The sequence below is a fragment of the Aquila chrysaetos genome, chromosome 16 (genome assembly GCF_900496995.4).
Source record: "Aquila chrysaetos chrysaetos chromosome 16, bAquChr1.4, whole genome shotgun sequence".
Classification (NCBI taxonomy): domain Eukaryota; kingdom Metazoa; phylum Chordata; class Aves; order Accipitriformes; family Accipitridae; genus Aquila; species Aquila chrysaetos.
In genome coordinates, this window is record NC_044019.1 from 12,153,100 (window position 1) to 12,161,991 (window position 8,892).

Here is an 8,892-nt window from a genome sequence, read left to right on the forward strand (position 1 = left end):
TGTGTCTGAACTTCTTGTTTGGACAGCTAGCAAGATGTTTATAAGGAAACAGCTGTTCCCCAGAGAGGCAATCCAAGTAGGATTTTACGCACCCCCTTCTATTCATTAGTCACCTCTTTCCCCCTGCTACTTCCCTTCTGCACGACAGTCCATCTCCTTCTGTGGTTTGTTGCTTACAACCCCAGTGACTCTCCCACCCCCCTCTTTGTCCAGTTTCCAAGGGGGATTGTGCATGATGATCCAAGTTAGCCGGTGCTTAAACAGAGAGGTGCTCTCAGAGAGGAGGGAGATAAGGGAGGATTTGCTACTCCCAGCCTGCCAGCAGAGTTACAATAGTAGATGTGGAAAAATACTGACTTCACTGAAAACAGTTTATATGTTTGGCATATCTGCAACGCCAACACTTCCAGAGTTTTGTAGTGACGTGTGACACTCCAGGTTAAACCAGGAGCTGGCCTGCACTTTTAAAGTAGGATGACTGAATTTGTCTAGACACAAGGGTTTCCTCTGCTGTACACAGCATCCCCTCTGGCCCTTTTTAAAATATTTTTTTTTAAAGGAGCTGTTTTTCAGACTCCCAGCTCAGTGTGGAGCTCATCCATATTGGGGCTGGGGCTTTGTTCCTACGATGTAATACGGAATTTGCTATTTTTTTCTTCACTTTCCTTTGTAGTCACCTCCAATATAGGTAACTCCATCTTCACCATGGTGAAGATAAAATGAAAAGAATTCATCTAGTGCTGCCATATATCTTCCTAACTGGTTGGTCAGCCTTGAGCAGCCAAACAGTCACGTATGTGATAGTTCTGGGTAAATGAGGCCATATTCCATGTGTTAGGTGTAACAGCAAGACATATATTAACCATCAGCCTCTCTGCCTTCCCTGTTACGGTCCTCAGCAGAGGTTGGAGTCACCAGCTTCTGTACTGGCATTGAAGACCCAAGCTGAGAGGAGTTTATCTGCAGTCCCAAATATGCTCTAGGCTAAGTGAGTATCAAAAGCCCCTGGGTAGGTCTACCATGCTTTGCTACTCTGTGATTTCTTTGTGGGTGATTAATTTCTAGCTCATGTTCAAGACAGGTTTCTGTCTGGAGTGGCACAAAAGGGAAGAAACAGAGACACGAGTGTACCCATATCTCTATGAAGTTGCTGCAACCAAATTCTGGCAGATACTCAAGCTCCTTGAGAGCAATGTTACCAGCTACCTCTAAAATAGTATTCCTGTGAAATTAAGGTAAGATTAAAAAAAGAAAATTCAAAGCCCCTCACCCACCACTATTTTGCTTTAATGCTTCTGATCGCCATGGAAGTGGGATTAAAAAGATCTCGAGTCTTTCCCAGTCCCTTGTTGGCCAGTGTTTCTGAGGAGGTGCCAGTGCTTAATATGATCTGGTGCTTCACTGCTTCACAAATCCCATCCCCAGACTGTACAGGTAGGCTAGAAGATAACGAAGATGACACTTGAATATTAAGGCAGAGATTGTATCTGTACCAGAGGGAAGTACAGCGAATGAGTGGTGAAACTAGGACAAGGACTCAGAATTATGTAGTCTTGTTCGCTAAATTGTGCTCCTTCCAGCACATCCTGATGTTTATTTGGAGTGATGCAAGGGATCAGCAGATCTTATGAGGTCCCGTTTAGTCCTGCTGTCAGAGGTGTTGATCTGTCCTTGGCTATGTCAGCAGCCATACCTGTGGGCCAAGGACTTGGATATTATGTGTGAATAACTTCTCCAAGGACCAAAGTAATGACTTGGTTGAAGAGGCTGATGTTCACTGTGGTGCAGGAGAAGCCACGTCCCGCACTTGGCGTGCACAGCTCTGCAGCTGCTGGCTTCTCTGACGTGCAAGGGAGACATTGAACGCAGTTTCTTTCCCCTCTGAATGTGTGCAACCCCCCAAAGAGAGTGATGTGCTGGAACAGTCAGTGGATGCGCAATTGACTGCGTAGGCCACTCTGGTGGAGAAAAGCATCCAGCTACGATGAGTGTTGTCCCAGCAATACCAGTACACTTCAGAGGGAACACGCAATTGCTTTTTTGTTTGGTTGTATTTACTGTTTTTTTAAAACAAACCAGAATGAATTGCAGAGACAGTGAAGTGACTGTGTAAGTAGCTCTTCTAACATTACAGCTTTGAAATGAGTTTTGTGTTCTAGGTCATGCTTGGTTGGGTGCTATGGACAGGTTCCTTGTTGGTTGAAGCGGATCACATAAGACTGTGTGGGTGTCTGCAGGTGACAAAATTACTGTTTCTTGTGACCACTTGTCACCTGAGCCTTGCTATGTGAACTCAGAGGGTGCAAATGTTTGTCTTCACAGTTCCCTTGAAGTATGAAGGCATGTAGTGCAGCTCAGCTGTGAAGTGGTTAGACACAAAACTGTGGTAGCTTCATCTTCTGTGTGTGAGCCACACTATGTCAAAGATCAAGTGTGGCCTTCACGTCAGTGGCCAGTTTTACGGTCCTGTGCATCGTTCCCTGTTTGTCAGGCTACTGGTGGTTAAAAGAGAAAAGGCTAAATAAAACAAATTACAGGAAGGAAGGAAGGAAGGAAGTACAACCTTGTGGTGGATTCTGGAAAAGGTATATGCTAATCCACTTAGCAAATATTCCTGCTCTGTGCAAAGGAAAGCCAAGTCACAGGATAGCTCGCTTTCATGGCTGAACATGCTTAAGAATGGGTAATCCAGAGTTTCTGATACCTGCTCCCATTCTGGGACCCCCAAATTATGCATCTGGTGGCAGAAAGAGGTATTCAAGGAGTTGATCCACTGTTGACCCACTGTCGTTAGCACTTCTGAATGAATGAAATGGTAGGAAGATTTTGCTTACTTTATCCAAGGCTATCTTGCTGTGGAAAATGTCTTCATGGCTGGGGAATTCCCACTCCATCCAGGTTATCCCAATTACATCAAAGTTGGTTTGTTTTTTTGTTTTGTTTTGTTTTTTTCAGGAAAATTATTTTACTTATTTGAAGTTTCAGGTTATAGGACAGACTACTTCAGCTCTGGTGTGTTTGTGGAATGGCTTGCAGAGAGTGGTAAGGGTTGGATAGAGGACGTCTGCTTAGTGTGTGAAACAGGGCAAGGTACACAAAGCAAGCACTATTTTTGCTAGGAGGACTGAGAGCTGTAAAACTGTTATCTTCACAATGCTGCTTTCTCCTGAAGTAGAGTTCAAGGACTGCTCAGAGTCCAATTTAAAACAGTTGTCTGAGAATGGCTTTCCAGGGTGGCTTATATGCCAAGGCTTATAGGTACCATGGCTAAAAAGGAACATTGTGATAATCCCTTTTGACCTCCTGAATAACACAGACCATAAAATTTCATGCCATAGTTTCTGTGTATAGGCCAGAAGCTTGTGGTTGAATGTTACCTGGAATGGATTTCAAGGCTTGAACTTGACAAGCATTGCAGGACGAAGTAAGTTTCCTTGAATAAGCTGGGACCAAACAGCATGAAAGTCAGCAACTTGTTGTCATCTGTCCTGTGAATTTCTTAAAGTGGTTGTAATGGGGAAGACTGAGTGTTGCTGTTTAGGAAATTGTGTGTTTGTAGAGAAGAGAGGTAATTTTTATAAATATTATTTTCTTTAAATGCAAAAGGTTTTAGACTAGCTAAGATGATATCCTGGCTGAGCCATTTCTTTTAGAGAGATTTATGGCTGTTTAGACAGAATTTAGCTCTTTGTGTATAGTACGGATTATCAAAGTGTGCGCTGCTGTTGTGGACACACCCAGCTTGCAGAATTTGGGAGATGTACCACAGTCAGTTATTCTGTGGCCTGAGAACACAGTAACAAGGGCCTGGTGCAAAGCTAATTGTTTGTAATTACAAACCGGGACTAATTATCAGTCTCTTAACCTTTCCTGCCTTCAGCTGTTAGTAAATGCTGCAAATGAAAAGTGATTAAAATTTTGGAGAATTTGTGCAGTGCAGAATTAGGCACTGCATTTTCTTCTGTGGTGACTGGGACTTTAGAGAGCATCTTGAGGCCACACACGGTATTCTAGGTAGGTAGGTCTTGCTTGGGATCTAGCCCTTAGTGCTCTCTTATGTTTCATTTTCCAAAGTTCTTGGTTTAGGAGTCAGACCAATGTTAGTGATTCAAGGCTTGGAAAACTTCCTTTCCTGAAAAAAGGCTTGGGAAACTCCTTCTGTTGAATCAGTGTGGTTTAGAAGAATTTTGACTGTTGCCTGTCTGTATGTACCTGGAAAAGAAAAGTTTCTCAGAGGCAGAGTATAGTTTCGTGTAGCTAAGCAAGTGAAATGAGCCAACTAGAAAGGGAATGGCTGTGGGGTGGGCAGGTGATATTCTCGTAAGTGGAGGGAGAGGCCAGGGAGTTGTTCTGCATCACGTGGCACATTTCCCGTGAGCCTGTGCTGAAAACAGAGCTGGAGAAGGCCTCTTAGGTCATGTAGCCCATCTTCTCAAATGAAGAGAGCCTGCTGCAGATCGAGCTGTGCCAGCGCTTGCACACATGGCAAACCCAGTGTGTGGCGCGTCACAAATGTTGTCAAAGACTGGTTGTCATACCCAGAGTCTCTAAACATCCTGTTTATCCTTGCAAGGAGGAACACTTGATTGAAAGATAAATAAAAAAAAAAAAAAAACAAAAACCAAACCAACCCCAAAACTGGTGCTAGGAACAACATTTGCCCTTGGGCTAACAAACCTGAAAACAAAAGAAAATAAACATAGAATGGAGGCAAACACATTTCCACACAAGGCCAGATTCTAAAAGGGATTTAGGAGCTTAGCTGCTTTTGGCATGCTTGAAAAAGAAAAAGCCGCCTGAGTGCCAGGATTCTTAGGGCTCTGTGTGTGTGCGCGTGCATCAGGGAAGAGCATGGGGAAAGATGGGGTGTCTGTGGTGATGTGAGGGGGGAATGGAGGATGTCGGAGCTGCAGAAAGCTTTGTGCAGGGTCACCCTTGGGGCATAGCTTGCACATTTTAATCTATTGGAAAAATTAAACATGCTGAAAAAAAAGAAATCTCCAAGTTGGCAGTGAGATTTTTTAATTTTTTTTCTCCCTTCCCCCTCTGTTTGTTGTTCATTTGTCGCTGCACGGGAGGTCTGTTTACTTTGCTCAAGAGAATGAGGGACCCAAGAGACGCTGCTCTGCATGCAAAGCTTTTATGGAAGGGGCTAGGGGAAGAGAAGGGGAGGAACTTCCAAGCCTTTTGAAACAGAGCTGAAAGAGTTTGTGGGCTGTTTCTTTTGCTTCTTTGCCCAATGCATGTTGGGTCTGATGTTGCTACTGCTTATGGGCCATGGACTTCAAAGATGGGTCCTGCTGTTAAGGGCTGATCAGGCAAATCTCTACAGCGTGAGCATGGGGAGGCCTGAGAAACCCTAAGACTTGATGTTGAAGCTCTGAGTAGCTGTCAACACCGCAGTGCCCCCCACTCTGCCTGTGGGATCGCTGCTGGTAGGTTGCTTTCAAACTGGAGGTCGTGCTACTGTCTCCCACCACCTCCCTGTTAACCCTTCTGAATGAACTGGCCCTGAAGTTTGGGGTGAATCCATCCATGCCATTAAGATGCTCCCATGGAAGAGCCAATGCAGCCCTTCATTCCAGGGATTTAGTGTTTAAAGGAGACTTTTCCAGAGCTGTGTGGCAGCTGCTGCTGCTGATCTTTGTTGCTTTAGATGACTCAGTCAACTTCTGAATGCTTCCGTTTCCCCAGCTGGGCTTAATAGTGATTGCAACCTGACTGGGGATCCAGGAGAAGGAAGGGGAGATCTGCATTACTTTTGCTTGCTGGCATCTCAGTGGATGAGGCAGCTTTGTCCAGCCGGATTTTCCTCATGTCTTATGATGCTGAAACAACTAGAAAAGGACAGTGGGCAGAAAACTAAGGCTGCTGCGCAAGGCGGGGTGAATGTCTTTACAGTAACAGATGGGCACATCTCTGGGGATACTTCTTTCAAGTGCATTCTTCGAGGTTCTGGGCCCTGAGAGCGGTGGCATGTGGCAGGCAGCTTACTGCAGTGTGAGGGAGGTCAAGGGAATGGCTGATGAAAGAAATTAGTATTCAGCTGGAGCAGACTTCGGAGTTATGTGGTGTTCTGCCATTTGGAGTTTTCTTATCCTTTTTGACTGGTGAGAGAGGACAGGATCTGATGGGTCTGCCTATAGCCTCAGTCTTGTGTTCAAAGTGGGTATTTTCTAACCCAAGTCAGTTCTTCTGTACTGCCCTAATGCATACCAGAACAGAGAAATTTCAATTGGCAGATGGAGTTGACACCTTTTATCTCCATGTTTCCTGTTTTAACTGACAGGAAAGCTGCTCGGCAATTCTGGGATGTCTTTCTGTGTTGTAAAGGATCCCTTAAATACTGGGACACACCATGTTGTTTTGGCCACTTTGTCTCCAGGAGGATGGGGAGTTCAGGAGCCAGCTGTGATTGTAGTTAAGGAAACAAAAAAAGGCCTCTTGTGAAAAGGGATTGAAAAGCCTGTAAATACTAATTCTAGAGGAGAGAGGAGTGAGAGGCAACATGATCAGAGATGGGCTATCTAGAAGTACCACCCTTTACGATATATGTGAGTGGGGACTGTTGGTGAAACAAAAAAGAGGGCAAGATAGAAACCGACACAGAAATATTTTCACTTGAGGTTGGGTTAGATTAGTGTTGTGCAATTCTTTGCCACAAAGTATCAGGGCCAAGAACTTTGCTGGATGCAGACACACTCTGGCTGTTTCTGTGGATAACCAAGATATCAAAGAGCTAATGGTAATGTTAAAAGAACAAGAGTTTTGGGAAGTTGTCAGTGCCACATTGCATCAAGGCACAAGCTGACTCCAGCAGATGGAGGTGGGGATAGGAAGAGACTTATTTCCTTAGGAAGCAAAATAGCCTGCAAGCTGTCTTTTACAGGGTTTCTTTTTCTGACCTCTGGATCAGCCTGTCGTATTGCAGAATCCGAGCCGGGATGGAACTTGGGAAAGATGGCAAGTTTGGCAGCTGTCTTGGCTACAGTAAGTCTAGTTGTTTGTTAGACCCTGTGGGAAGGTAGACCACCTTTTGCATTCTTCAGCTGTCAGTTGTGAATGCCTTGATTTCCTCCCCCCAAAGAAAGATAATTTCTGTGGCCAGGGAATCAGGAGAGTGAACTGAACTTCCAAATTGTACCTAGCTGAGCTTGGATCAGTTCCTTAACCTCTCTTTCTGCCTTCGTTTTGTGTCATAGAAATTATCTAGGGATGATCACTCTCCTCTGGCCCGCACTTGTCTTTCTGGGTAATATCTAGGAGTCCTTAGTGAAAAGTGCCCGCTCCATTCCCTGTATGGTTGAGTATGATACACTACACAAAATATTGATATACTGAGGTTGAAGGCTGGTTTCATAATTTGCTCTTTTTTTAATCACTCTTTTAACTATCTGGAAAAAGTAATATGGGAGCTTTGAACAGGTTAGCTGTAGAGCCATGGCATTCAGTAACAACTCCTCAGTAAAAGAGCTGGGGTTTTTTATTGTATTTTCTTTTCACTGCTTTTAATAGCTATAAACAACCACTATGTGGAGCATGTCTTGAAACATGTGTCCATCTGGGTGAGGGGCCTTTGTATCAATTTCAAGCCTGTGGAGCGGAGAGCATAACAGGTCCCTGACTGCTCCAGCCACTTCCTGCCTGCCAAGGAATGCTGGAAACAGAGGTCGTTATTGCACAAGTAATTAAAGGTTCATCAGCCCTACCTCTCTGATTGCTTAAGGCCATTGTAGTAAGGGACAAATACTCCTGCTTGCCCACTGTTATTTGTTTTCTGCTTGCTCTGTTTTTCTTGGCTTGAGAAGAGGAATTATGAAGACTCTTGAGTAGAATCTGGGAGTGCTGCGGTCTAATGCATTTGGCTGTGGCCCTGGGTATGTTGTGGAACACTCTAGTACTGGGAAGTGAAGTGTCTTCAGGGCCCCCTCTCTTCCTGCTTCTCCCCCAAATCTAGACACCAGAGAGTTTGTTCTCAAAAAGCAGGTCCAAGTTGCCCAGGCCCTGGCACAGGGAGAGCAAAGAAGCCAGGCTTGAGGAAGTCTGTAGAGCTGTGCCCCTAAATGGCTGAAGTGCCTCCTGCCCTCACGTTAGCAGATACAGGGATTTTCCTCCAGCTGAGCTGGACTCCAAAAATGTGATATTGGCTTATAATGGGAGGGTTTCCTATGGATTTTCTTAAAGGGATTCTTTTCTCTTTCTGTGGTTTGAACTCTGAAGTTCAGATTTTTGTGTGTTTTCTCTCCATTACAGTATGCAAGAAATTACTTTCTTTGTCTTTTAAATAGACGCTGAGACTCACATATGGGCAGGGGCCTCAAAAAAAAAAAAAAAAAAAAAAAAAAAAAAGTAAGTACCAAATATTGTGAGTCTTTGACAGAATCACAAGAGCAGGGCAGAGTGAGCCATCCACCCTTTAACCATCTGTCCCTTGAGATCTGGAGAGTCTTTTATCTCAGGGGAGCACAGCCCACAGACATGGGAAGTCATGTTGCTGTCCTCCAGTTTTTCCTTCTGTGGGTAAGTGATCATCACCACCACCACGACGAAAGAAATAAGCCCCCATTGCACTGACTCTCTTTGTGCTTCGAGAGCAGTGGGAGAAACACCCGAGAAGGAAAAGAGAGCTGGCTTTCAGCCCTCTTGGTCCAGTAACATCGTGAGTGAGCCTCACAGTATGGCTGGTACAGTGTGGGCATTTCCCTCCCTCCTGTGAGTATAAAAGGGGACTGAGCTTGGACTGTGGTGCTGCCTGCACCCTGAAAGCCTCCTTGTTGCTGAAGACGTTTTGCCCTGGAGAGCCTGGCTGCAGGGACTTGGCTGTAGCTCAGGAACAGCTTGAAGGGCACATGTTGGGTAGGCAGATGGAGCGGGTGATGGAGATGATCTTTT

General features: G+C 44.9%; 1 long non-coding RNA gene across 1 annotated transcript; it reads left to right on the forward strand.

Moving 5' to 3' along the window:
* Window positions 1-677: 677 nt before the first annotated feature.
* LOC121233868 lies at window positions 678-1,574 on the forward strand. The gene is made up of 3 exons (XR_005934155.1): window positions 678-793; window positions 900-988; window positions 1,082-1,574. It is a non-coding gene; the product is annotated as an uncharacterized LOC121233868 (long non-coding RNA).
* The last annotated feature ends 7,318 nt before the right edge of the window (window positions 1,575-8,892 follow it).